The sequence below is a fragment of the Athene cunicularia genome (assembly GCF_003259725.1).
Source record: "Athene cunicularia isolate RWA chromosome 1 unlocalized genomic scaffold, athCun1 chr1_part1, whole genome shotgun sequence".
Classification (NCBI taxonomy): Eukaryota; Metazoa; Chordata; class Aves; order Strigiformes; family Strigidae; genus Athene; species Athene cunicularia.
The window spans coordinates 1,145,070-1,157,765 of NW_020799091.1; the positions used below are offsets into that span (position 1 = coordinate 1,145,070).

Genomic DNA, 12,696 nt, shown 5'->3' on the forward strand with positions numbered 1-12,696 from the left:
CGGCTCCCCTATGCACCTCGCGGTCCCGCGGAGGGGGTATATAAGGGGCCGGGGAGAAACTTCTGGAAAGTTGGGAAAAAACCTCTCAAAAACGCTTAGGGAGGGAGAGGAAGGGGAGGATCCGCTAAAGCTCTCCCGGCCTCCCGCCAATGGCAGGGAGCGCCCGGCCCCGCTGCTGCAGCGAGGGGGGGTCCGGCGGGGCTGGGGGGACGCGTGGTCCCTCCTTCTGCCGGCAGCAGGGGGATGGGAGCCTCTCCTAAGCCAGAACGGTGCTTTTGTATTTTTGATGGGGCTCTGGCCTATCTTTCCCCGCCCCTGTCTTGAGGCTGGGTGGTTGTTGGTAGGTGAGGCGGGTGATTGTTTTTTTTTTTCCCCGGGGGGTCATCCGCCGTGAGGTCAGGGCTGTTGCAAAGGGCTTCAGCCACGGCCGGAGCAGTCACAGGCAGCCAGTGTTTGACATCAGCGCCTGGCCCAAGCCACATTTGCCATCTGAAATGCCCCCCTGTTCGCTGAGACCCAAGAGGACCTTCATTCGCTTTCAGGGACCTGATGGCCGAGTCACAGGAGGCTGGACGGTTTCCTCGTGTTACCACAGAATCACGGACTGGTTTGGGTTGGAAGGGAACCTAAAGATCATCCAGTTCCAACCCCCTGCCCCGGGCAGGGCCACCTTCCACCAGCCCAGGTTGCCCAAAGCCCCGTCCAACCTGGCCTTGAACCCTTCCAGGGAGGGGGCAGCCACAGCTTCTCTGGGCAGCCTGTGCCAGGGCCTCACCCCCTCACAGGGAACAATTTCTGCCTTAGATCTCATCTAGATCTCCCCTCTGACAGTTTAAAACTTTTACCACTATCCTATCCCTACACCCCCTGATAACGATTCCCTCCCCCTGTTCCTGCAGCCCCTTTCAGCCCTGGGGGGCCGCTCTAAGGTCTCCCCGGAGCCTTCTCTTCTCCAGCTGAACCCCCCAACTCTCCCAGCCTGTCCTCACAGGGCAGGACAGGTTGAGAGATTGCTTTATCCCCCAGAGACTGGTTTTCCATCCATCTCCCCACCTGTACTAACAGCCCCTCTTCCTCCCCCACTGCTGGAGGGGTGAACTTCTTACCCATCACACCTTCCATACTTCCAAATCTTCCCCTGCACCGCGGGCGTGGAATGAGCAGGTCGGTCGGGGTCTGTTCTTCATTCTAGCATAACACTGTGGCAAAATCCTTCTGTCTGGCAAACTCAGGCCGTTTACAAAGGCATTATAGCAGCAAATATTCGCAGCCCCAAAGTAATGTTGAAGGAGTTAAATGCTCATGCTGCCCAGTGCCAGACTGCCTGGCCGAGAGCGCTTGCAGCAAAGTATGTGCCATAAAGAAGTTTCTGCGCTGAGTCAGAAGTATGGAACACCACTGTTTCAACCCCGTCACATTTTAAGCTGGAATGAGATTTTTTTTTTATGGATATCTGGGATATAGTGATATATCAGCAATAACGTGGCCAGCAGGGACGGGATCTGAGCCCTGGGCTGGGCACTGGGGAGGCCGCCCCTCGATTCCTGGGTTCAGTTCTGGGCCCCTCACCCCAAAAAGGCCATTGAATGACTCGAGCGTGGCCAGAGAAGGGCAACGGAGCTGGGGCAGGGTCTGGAGCACAGGTCTGCTGGGGAGCGGCTGGGGGAACTGGGGGGTTCAGTCTGGAGAAGAGGAGGCTGAGGGGAGACCTCCTGGCCCTCGGCAACTCCCTGCCAGGAGGGGGCAGAGAGGGGGGATGAGTCTCTGGAGCCAAGGCCCCAGCGCCAGGCCCCGAGGGAATGGCCTCAAGATGCCCAGGGCAGGGTCAGGCTGGCTCTGAGGAAGGATTTCTGTGCAGAAGGGGCTGTTGGGCGTTGGAATGGGCTGCCCAGGGCAGGGGGGAGTCCCCGGGATCCCTGGAGGGGTTGAAGAGTCGGGCTGAGCCAGCGCTGAGGGATCTGGGGGAGTTGGGAACGGTCAGGGGGAGGGTCATGGCTGGGCTGGAGGAGCTTCAAGGTCCTTTTCCAGCCTCGATGATTCTCTGTGATTCTGTGTTAGGTGCCACCCGGTAATTAAGGACTGTCCTCATTGACTGTTACCACATTAGCAGAAGGGTGCTGCATCATTCTGTTGTTTAAATGGTGTCTATATCTTCCCTTGCTTCTAATCACCATGTAAGTTCATTTTTCCCCCTCTGGTTTTGGCTCTGCAACTTTTTCTGTTTGCCTTGGAAGACAGTCTCAGCAGGTTGCTACCTCTTGTTGCTACAGTAGAAAGCAGCATCTGATTTTGTCTTCTGGCTTTGAATATTCTGCCCTCAGACCTCGGTTGTTGTCTTGCAAAGCATCTTGCTTTGGGTTCATCTCAGCTTCCCACTGTCCGTTCCCCTGCACAACATCAATTCAGTGATTCTAGGAGATGGCATCAAAAAGTGACGTTTTTCTTCTGTCTAAACCATTCAGATGATGCCATGTGAGTAGATACTCCACACCTCAGATGAGGGGAGGTCTTTGAGCCCTCTCTGCACAAAATTTTCCACCAGCTGCAACAAACCAGCTCCCCAGAACTCTAATAGCAAAACAAAATGCGTGTTTCTACGATGATTTTGCTCACAGCATGTTTTGCTGCAACAAGACCTTGATATCAGCGATAGCAGATAACGGGAGGTTTGTTCTGGTCACTAGGTGTTTACTTCTATCTGTGAGAAAGATTGTCCCCTTCAGTTATTCCCAGTAGCCTTTATTATGGCTGAATTGATCCACGCCGTGTTATTTGCACAAAAGCTGTTACAGGGGAAAAGTGCCAAGGGGTCTCACTCACTGGATGACCTTTTGGGTGCCACGCATGAAGTTTTTTTTTTTTTTTTTTTTTTTCAGTGGTGTGTGTGGAGAAAGAAAGACCTGAACAAAATGTTGCCAGCTGCCATCTTCACTGGACATTTTGCATCCTGGAAGGTACTTTACACTTCAGTCTCTAATGATAATGTGCCTAAATAGTCCTAATGGCTTCACAACCTGATGTTCAGAGATCAGCTTCCTTCTGGGAGGGTTTCAGTGGGAGAGAGAGGTTTGAAATACCTTGAGCATCATATTTTCGTGTACCCTAGCGTATATCTGGAGCAAATTTCTGGGCTTTGTGTCTGCATAAATGATCAGAATGTAGCCTCATTGTTTTTCTAGCACAATCTTTGATTTATTAATACGTTGCCATAGTAAAATATGAATTTGCTCTTAGCAAACAATGAATACACATGCGAGATGTTACTGGTCTGTACCAGCAGCATGTACCAGCTGAGAAATGAGAAAAGTTCCTTTAAACTTCCAGTGTCAGCTGTTTTTCTCTGCCAAGCTCTGAATTGCTCCACCTTCAAACCCTTCCGTGTAATTACTTCCCATGTAAGGTTTTTTTTTTCTTCCTAGTGAAATTTAAACTCTAAAACTTTTAATCATGATCTCTTTCAATGCCTCCTAGCACCAAACTCCTTTGATACAAGCGCAGGGTTCTGTGCTTCAGTCCTTTTAAATGGCTTTGCCTCAATAATGGGAATTTGGAGTTGAATAAAAGTAGTTCTTTGTGTTTGAGCACAGGCAGCCTGGCATGAAGACATCTCAAATTTTTGCCTGATTTTTGTGGGTGTATTCCAACCTATTCCTCCCGTTGCTAACTTCCCCACGGTGTTAATTCATCCCCTCAGACAACACAATCCTGAGTGCATTGCTTTCTAAGCCAGCCATAATAAATCTGCAGGGCTTTAGAATGTGCGAAAAATGAGTAAATCCCACCAAAAGGCTTAATTTTGACCAGGAACATTTTTTTTCCAGGGCAAAAGTGCTAGGAATTGGGCTTGATCTGCATCGCAGGGGGGAGATTTCTGTTGCCCATCAAGTGATTTCCAAGTGCAATTGGACTTTAGAGGCGTTCTGGCCAGCTCTCCCTGCCCCCACAGTGCCACGTAGGAGATCCTACAGCAGTGGGATGGGAGGAGAGGTCTGGGAAGGGGGAGCGATACTGGGAGTTGCCTTCTTCCGTCTTCTCTGCTCCTTTAATGAGAGGGCCCAGCTGCCAAAAGACACATCCACTTCTCCAGCACAACTCCTCCCCTCCAGCTTTAAAACACTCTTGTGCATAGGGCAAAACTCGCGTTTCTTTGGTCACGGGTTATTTCGAGTGTGGTTACGCTCCCTGGGGAGTCTTTGGATTTAGGGGGCTACAGATCTACTGAGCTAAAACGTACTTTAATTAAAAGTAAGAAAGCATATAGTCTGTGGTATGGGTCTGATCCTACACGCCCTGACAAACCAGAGGGAGGTTTGCAGCCTGTTGTGGCAGCACCTGGGCTGGCTGTGGGGGAGCTGCTGGGGTGGAGGACAGTGAAATCCGACTGGTATCGGGAGTCCAACCCCCAGCTCTGAGGCAAACAACCCATGCCCAGCTGTAAAACATCTGGACTGATGCTGTCGTGGTCATTTGGCTTGTCTTATTTAAAGCAGTGTTAGTAATTCACCTAATTATATGTTAAAGGAGCGCTTTATTTCTACAAAAGCAAGCGAAAGCAAACACTGCAGTCTAACAGGCTCTTTGGACAGAACTTTTTAAATATAAACTGCAGCAGCAGCTTTGTACATTCACCCTTTCCTGGAGGCTACAGTGACCCAGGAGGCTGACCCTTGTTTTCCTGTGTCAGTGACAGTCCTGCCATGAAGCAGGATTTCTGCTTTCCAGGATCAAGCACGGTCTGTAGCAAGGATAGCAATGAAGTCAATTTGTAGAGGAGAGATATTTAGTCCCTTCCTGTAACTCTCAGATTTAGTGGGGCAGAGGATTAAAGCTGTTCACCAGATCCCATAGTTAAGAGCATGGAGCTAGGTAGAAGCTAGCAGATCATTTTAAAACAGATCCTGGGCAGTCCTTTATCACTCAGTTGCATCCACAGGAGGCAGGTGGGATCTAATCTAAAAGGATTAGACAAATTAGACTAATTAGTGCCATAAATAGATACTAATGGGGATATATGCTGAGCATCCCTCATCCAGCAGGTCTGGGTGCTGGGGTGACACAAACGCAATGGAGTGCAGGCAAGCTGGAACCAGTTGCTTGCCCTAAAGGTGCTTGCCTCTTCCATGGTCACTGGTGGAGTAGAGCTAGATGAACCACGCTGCTCTACTGCACATTTTGTAAATCCTCATGAGCCTCGGAGATTATGAGCCTCACCTCCTCTTCTGGGTAGCTCAGTTACCCCTGGGGTTTCTCTGTGTTGCAGATGAGGAAGGCAGGGGTGCTCAGAGCCAGCATGGGTCTGGCACTGCAAAGCAGCTGAGACACCATCCTGGTGCTGAACGTCTCCTGGAGGGAGCACAGCACATGGCAGGGTTGGGTCTTGGAGGGCAATGGAGCTGGGGCAGGGTCTGGAGCACAGGTCTGCTGGGGAGCGGCTGGGGGAACTGGGGGGGTTCAGTCTGGAGAAGAGGAGGCTGAGGGGAGACCTCCTGGCCCTCTGCAACTCCCTGCCAGGAGGGGGCAGAGAGGGGGGATGAGTCTCTGGAGCCAAGGCCCCAGCGCCAGGCCCCGAGGGAATGGCCTCAAGCTGCCCAGGGCAGGGTCAGGCTGGCTCTGAGGAAGGATTTCTGTGCAGAAGGGGCTGTTGGGCGTTGGAATGGGCTGCCCAGGGCAGGGGGGAGTCCCCGGGATCCCTGGAGGGGTTGAAGAGACGGGCTGAGCCAGCGCTGAGGGATCTGGGGGAGTTGGGAACGGTCAGGGGGAGGGTCATGGTTGGGCTGGAGGAGCTTCAAGGTCTTTTCCAGCCTCGATGATTCTGTGATTAAAAACTGGGGTTTTCAAAGATCACAGTGGGGGCAGCAAAGGTGATGCCGATCATTGCAGCCTCCACCTTGAATGCATCTAGTCTTCCTGCAGAGGATGCAACAAGCCTGGGAGACTCCCTGATACAGTCAGATTCTCAAAGTTGCACGTCCCCATTGTGTCCCCCATCCTGGTGACAGCATTATCACATCTGCCGGCAAGGGTGTGACAAACGGGGCGCTGATGTGAATGTTCCCCCGCCTCCGGACCACTCCTCGCTTCTCCTGCCCGCATCTGCTGAGCATGGTTTTGAGCAAGAATGGCCAGAGAAGGTGAACCAGCCTTAAAGAAACCCTCCCTAGGTCAGCTCAAACCTTCTCAAATCAAAATTCTGTAATTCAGCCCTCCCCAGAGCATTCCTTAGGGCTTCCCAGGGCAGCCCCAGGAGCAGCGTTACCGCTGATCCAGCGGGGATTGCTGAGGAACTTGGTGTGTCTCAGTTTCATCAGCCAAATCTCTCCTTGTAGCAGAGCAGATGAGTCTGGATGGAGCCTGGAAGCAGCTGTAGCTGATGGAGGGATCCAGCCTGAGATCATCTCCCAGAGCTGCACGAGGAGCCGTGGGAGCCGGGGACGGTGGCAGGCAGCGTGACTTCAGGCTCAGGTGAGTTCCCAACAGCACTCAAACACCATGGCCTCACCTCTAGGCAAATCACGCGTGTGTTGGGTGAGGGGTTCCCCAACCAGAACTAGTCAGAGCTCGCCTGGTTCTCTGGGTACCTACAGGCAAAGGCTTTGGGGCGATTCTGCTTCTCTGCTCAACTCAAGGGCAGGTTCAAGACTGGTGCTTTAATTCTCCCCTTGCAGCATCCTCCTTTGCCACTCTGAACTCACTCATGCAGCTCAAGGCGTCACAGGGCAATGGCTTTGCAGGCAGGGATGTCTCAGACTCGGGCAGAATCGCAGCCCTTTTCCCCCACTCTGGCTGGCAGCCATGCCCAGGTCCTGGTTTGGCTGGAGCTGGAAGGGACCAGCTTTGTCTGAATAGACAGCACACAAAGGATGGCAGTGAAGCTGAAAGGCTGAGTGTCCCGTGGATCTGTGCCCTGGCCTGTCTGGTCTGCAGCAGTGATGAGCCAAATTTATCTCTGCTAGCCTGCTGTGCCTGGAGTTGAGGATGCCAGCTCCTGGCTTTCCTGTAGGTCACAGCCTGGGTTTATATGCCCTAAAGGTGCAAGTTCCTCTGCAAAGCACTGGTCACCTTTTGTTTCTTCAGAAGATGTGATGGAGGAGAAAAAGGGAGATTTAGAAAACTGTAATTGCCCCGGAGAAGGGGGAATTCCCCACCCGTGGTATCACGCAGGTATGGTGTGATGCACAAACAAGGAAGGACAGGCCAGCGAGGCCACAGCTGCAGCTTTCTCACAGGGCATAGAGGAGAGAGGCTCCCTTGATCCCGGTTTGTAATCCCTGTTTAATACTCCCAGAGAAAAGTTCAAAATCCACAGGGTCTCCTTGCCAACACATCGAGGCGGGGGGAAATTCCTCTGGGGCTTTTGGGTGGAAAGAATGACATCTGCGTGGCCTCGGCGGAGGTCCAGCGCGGGCGACGGGTCGGATTGCAAACCCCTGCACCCCCTACCTTCCCAGGAGCCTGGCCAGGTGGGAGGAGACGGGGTCCTGGGGATGTCTGGATGGAGTTTGCCACCCCTGGGCAGCAAGCTGGGAGGACCCACGTGGCTGCTGGGTCCCACACTCTTTCTACACTGATAGAGGAGCTCTGGTTTGGGGTCATGGCAAAGCAACAGGAGTCAGGATTCCGGGATGCCCTTTCCAGGCTGCTTGGATGAGCTGCCTTGGCCTGTGTCTCCTCCCTCCCTCTCTCCCTTCTGCCTCGCAGGGACTGGCACCATCTGGATCCACCCGCAAGTTAACCGAAAGAAAAAGAAAGTGATTAGTTTTTCAGCCACGTCAGCCCCACGAACGCCAGGGCTGTCTCAAGAGCAGGGAGTGATTTGGGATGCTGTAGCCTCAGTTTCCCCACTGTGAGGAGGAGCCTGAGCCAGCGAGGAATGTGCCATTTCCAGTTTTTGACCCTTTATTACAAGATATGAGCAGAGAAGGTCCAGGACCAGGGAGGTTGTTCTGCTCAGAGCCATGCACAGAGTGGGGCTGCAAGGGAGAATCTCTGATGTCTCGTTAAAAGCTGAGTCCTCGTCTGCTGTGACGTTAAGGCTCTTCCTTGTCTCTTTCTGGCTGCCTGTTTTCAAGAAGCATATGGAATTGAAAAGGTTTGAGCTGTCTGCTTCTCCTTTAAATTTGGCTGAAGCTGTCAGAAAGCTGAGAGGAGGCACAGACCCACATGCCCCCCCACCCCCACCCCGCAGCGCAGCAGCGTTTCAGGCCTCTTCTAAGGAAATGGGATGGAAAAGGAAACCATTTATTCTGGAGCCAGCTGAGGGAACAGAAACGCCCCTAAAACCAGCCCTTGCTTGGAGAGAGATCCTCCGCCAGCCAATCTTCTCCTTCCAGCACAGAGCTGCGCTGCAGCGGGGTGGGTTCAGTGTCTGCACGCATGTGCACGTGTGTGCATTCCTGCTCGTGTGTAGGCACACAAGTTACACAACAGCCCGTCTCACCAATCTTTCCAGTGTCCCTCCAAGTGCTTTGGTTGTTGGAAATGAGGTCCCCAACAAGCCAAACTGCAAAACTGATGATGCTGATGGGATGGGAGGGGGGAGCTGAATGTAGGACAAGGCTGGGGCTGGTGTTTTGCCTGCCTTGTGGACTTCGGGCGCTTGATGCAGCAGTTTTAAGGCAGGAAAGGATGAATCTGAGGAAAGACATGCCGGGCTCAGCACCCCCCCTGCACCAGGCAGCGGTCCAGCAGAAGCAAACAGCGTGTATGTTCCTTGTCACCCACATGCTGCAGATATGTAAGCAAAGGGATGCTTAGGAAGGGGCTTGGCAGCCTCCTTGTCTTTTCCACTCTCACAGAGGCAACAGAAAAGCTGCCCAGAGCCACACAACAGGAAAAGGGGCTTCATCCTTCCCAGGGTCCAGGGGGCCACGGGCTCTTTGTTGCCCCAACCTTGTTGTGCAGATCTGGTGGGACCAGACCTCTTCGGGTCTAGATGTGAGTCGCTGCATCTTTGGGGTGCCACGATGCAGCCACCTGGGAGGCCAATGTCACAGCAGCCGGGTCCCTTCACGTGGGCCCACAGAAGGAGGATAACCCTTGTGGCAGTTTAGGATGTGTCTGCAGAAGCCCAAGAGCAGTCTCTAAAGCCAGGCGACCAGCCGGTGAAGGATTGAGCGTGCATTGATAAGAACCGAGAGAAAACATTTGAGGGTTTCTTTGCACTTATAAAAGTGTCATAAAAGTGGTTGAGCTCAAGCAAAAGTTGCTCAGTTGAACTGATTTGCCCTTTGCAAGCTTTTTAGTGCTTTTTGCAACTTTAATGCCACTTTGGATGTCATTTTGCAGTGCATGAAAGATACACAGGTCACACGTGATGTTTAATACATTTAATCGTCTATTTCTCTTGATCTGAAGTTTTCTGTATCCCAGAATACTGGTTCTGCACGTGGACCCTTACCATAAAGTGACATATTTCATATGTCCCCATACATCAAACCCCACACAGTATGCTTAGCCTAAATACTCCTGCCTGTTTAAAATACGCCAGCAGGGAATTGCAGTATGTATTTCCTAGCTACTCTATAGTGAAAACTTGGCAGGAAAGAGGCGGCAGGCAGGATTTCTGGAAAATTCAAGGGGCTCACATGATGCAACCCCGATGCATTCTTGCAGAGCAATGCCTGCTAGTGTAATCTTTAGAAGGGGCTGCCAGCATTTCGCTCCGGATGTCAATGGGCTGCATCCACACGCTAAAGACTTTTCCAGGGTCAGATCTCTGTCCTGCCAGATCACTGGGGTTTGTGCTGCTGGTATTGCAGAGCCACATTCTTGCGTCAGGGAGAATTATGTTAATTTTAGAAGCAAAAGCTGCCGTTAGGTTGCCATTTTCCTTCTTTTATAACTTGGAGGTAGGAAAGCTGTCAATCATCCAATGAACTTTTCTCTATTTCCCATTTTAGAATTAACCACAGCTGCTGCTTCACTGAAAGCACAAAAAAACCCCATCCAGCTGTTGCAAACATTTCTTCTTTGCTTCTCTGTTGCAAATCGCCCTCAGGCCACTGGACACAGCCGATCTTGCAAGGTTGGAGCTGTGCATGTGGCTGAGTCTTGTTACGCTCAGCTGGTGTCCTGGCCACCAGGAACCTGAAGGCTTTGACAGGTAATTGGGATGGGATGGGGAGGGGGTGTGTGGAAATGCCTTTTGGCTGTTCCTATAGTTAAATTAGCCACTGTGGGCATTGGCAGCAGTTTGGCCACTTCACATAAATAGACCCTGGCCTTTGTCTGTCTCTTACATCATCACACAAACTAGAGGTTATATTAATTCATAACACACTGAGGAAGATGTGATGACCCCTGTATTGGAGTCATAGAATCACAGACTGGTTTGGGTTGGAAGGGAACCTAAAGATCATCCAGTTCCAACGCCCCTGCCCCAGGCAGGGCCACCTTCCACTAGCCCAGGTTGCCCAAAGCCCCGTCCAACCTGGCCTTGAACCCTTCCAGGGAGGGGGCAGCCACAGCTTCTCTGGGCAGCCTGTGCCAGGGCCTCACCGCCCTCACAGGGAACAATTTCTGCCTCGGATCTCATCTAAATCTCCTGTTTAGTTTAACACCATTTCCCCTCATCCTATCCCTCCCCCCTGATGACGAGTCCCTCCCCCCGTTCCCGCAGCCCCTTCCAGCCCTGGGAGGCCGCTCTAAGGTCTCCCCGGAGCCTTCTCTCCTCCAGCTGAACCCCCCAACTCTCCCAGCCTGTCCTCAGAGGGGGGCTCCAGCCCCCCCAGCATCTCCATGGCTCCTCTGGCGCCGCTGGAGCAGGTCTGTGTCCTTCTGCTGTTGGTGCCCCCGAGCTGGACCCAGCCCTGCAGGGGGGTCTCCCAGAGCGGAGCAGAGGGGGAGAATCCCCCCCTGGCCCTGTGCCCCCCCTGCTCTGGGTGCAGCCCAGCACACGGGGCCTTTCTGGGCTGCCAGCGCACGGTGCTGGCTCACAGGCAGTTTGCACCCCCAGCCCCCCAAGTCCTTCTCCTTGGGGCTGCTCTCCAGCCCCTCCTGGCCCAGCCTGGATTTGTGCCTGGGATTGCCCCGACCCCTGGGCAGGACCTTGCCCTCGGCCTTGTTGCCCTCCCTGAGGTTCAGAGGGTCCCCCCTCTCCAGCCTGCCCAGGTCCCTCGGGATGGCAGACAGAAGTTGCTAATAGAAGTGTTTAATCTGGAAAGGTTTTTTTCCTGGTCTTCCCAAATGGGTCTAGAAACTCACAGAACTATTTAGTTGTGGGAATAGTCACCACTCAAGAGATGTCTGTGGCTGCATTGCTGCAGTAGGAATAGCAAATACAGATCCTGGAGCAGGGGAGGCTCCGTAGCTGTTCAATGGGAGATGGCCACGGTGCTGTGGGGCTCAGCAGCTGCAAGCTGAGTCACACAAGGAAAGATCTGACTCATCACGAGATCTGCATCTGCAGATGTCCAGGTATTTTATGAAGCCAGGCAATGCTGATTGACCTGGCTTAAGACTGGAGGAAACTGAGGCACAGAGAGCAAATCTGGGGTAGAACCAGAGCCAGGCATCCTGCACCACTGGTTTGTGCTGGTTTACTTCTCCAGGATGCTGAGTACTTTGTAGAGAGTCACAGAGACATCTTCTCACTCCCTGCACAGATAATCTGCCTGGAGGGCTGTACCCCAGGGTGTTGAGCTGCTCTTTGCCAGCTGTGCCTAAGCAGGGCAGAGCCCCTGTGATTACCCCAGCTCAAATCCAATCCAGCAGAGATGGATCTCATGGCCAGGCAGGCTACATGGTCCTCACAGCCACAGAGTAGCTTTCTGCATCCTTGTCTCATCTCCCACCTTCTGATCAGTCTGTCATAAACCCCAGGCAGGAACAGGTTCTTGCTTTGTGTTTTTGTAGCCCCTAGCGCCATGGGACCATGACTGATGAGCCTTCTCCAATGTGGATCCCCAGATTTTCAAAAAAATCCCAGAATCATCGAGGTTGGAAAAGCCCTTGCAGCTCCTCCAGCCCAACCATGACCCTCCCCCTGACCGTTCCCAACTCCCCCAGATCCCTCAGCGCTGGCTCAGCCCGACTCTTCAACCCCTCCAGGGATCCCGGGGACTCCCCCCTGCCCTGGGCAGCCCATTCCAACGCCCAACAGCCCCTTCTGCACAGAAATCCTTCCTCAGAGCCAGCCTGACCCTGCCCTGGGCAGCTTGAGGCCATTCCCTCGGGGCCTGGCGCTGGGGCCTTGGCTCCAGAGACTCATCCCCCCTCTCTGCCCCCTCCTGGCAGGGAGCTGTAGAGGGCCAGGAGGTCTCCCCTCAGCCTCCTTCAGACTAAGCAACCCTTGCTTTAAGCATGGAGCTGTCTTTCCCACAGTGCACATCTCTTTGCACATCCAGCTACAGGGCTGCCCAAAGGCAACACCATTCATGCTCTTGGCCCAACACTCAGCAAAAGAAACATTTCTTGCATAGCACCTGGAGTTCGACAGGCTGCTTCCAACACTGGAGGAGGCTTCGGGGCTGATGAATTTAGTTTCGCACACAAGGTCTCTTGTTCAGTGTGGGGCAGAGGTGGTTGGGCAAGCGTGGGAGAGGTGGGGTAGGAGGATTTGATGAATGAGGACCGTTGTTTCACTCCTGATTACCTTCAGGGGGATGCTGGATGTTTACCAGCCATGCACAAACGACTTGGATTCAGTCTTTAAAATCATTTGCACTTCTGGATTCTGTTGGTTTTGACATCAAGACC

General features: G+C 53.0%; 1 long non-coding RNA gene across 1 annotated transcript; it reads left to right on the forward strand.

The window, feature by feature from the left end:
• The first annotated feature begins 2,882 nt into the window (after positions 1–2,882).
• On the forward strand, positions 2,883–9,929 carry LOC113482349. The gene is made up of 3 exons (XR_003398834.1): positions 2,883–2,954; positions 6,327–6,462; positions 9,900–9,929. It is a non-coding gene; the product is annotated as an uncharacterized LOC113482349 (long non-coding RNA).
• Positions 9,930–12,696: the final 2,767 nt, after the last annotated feature.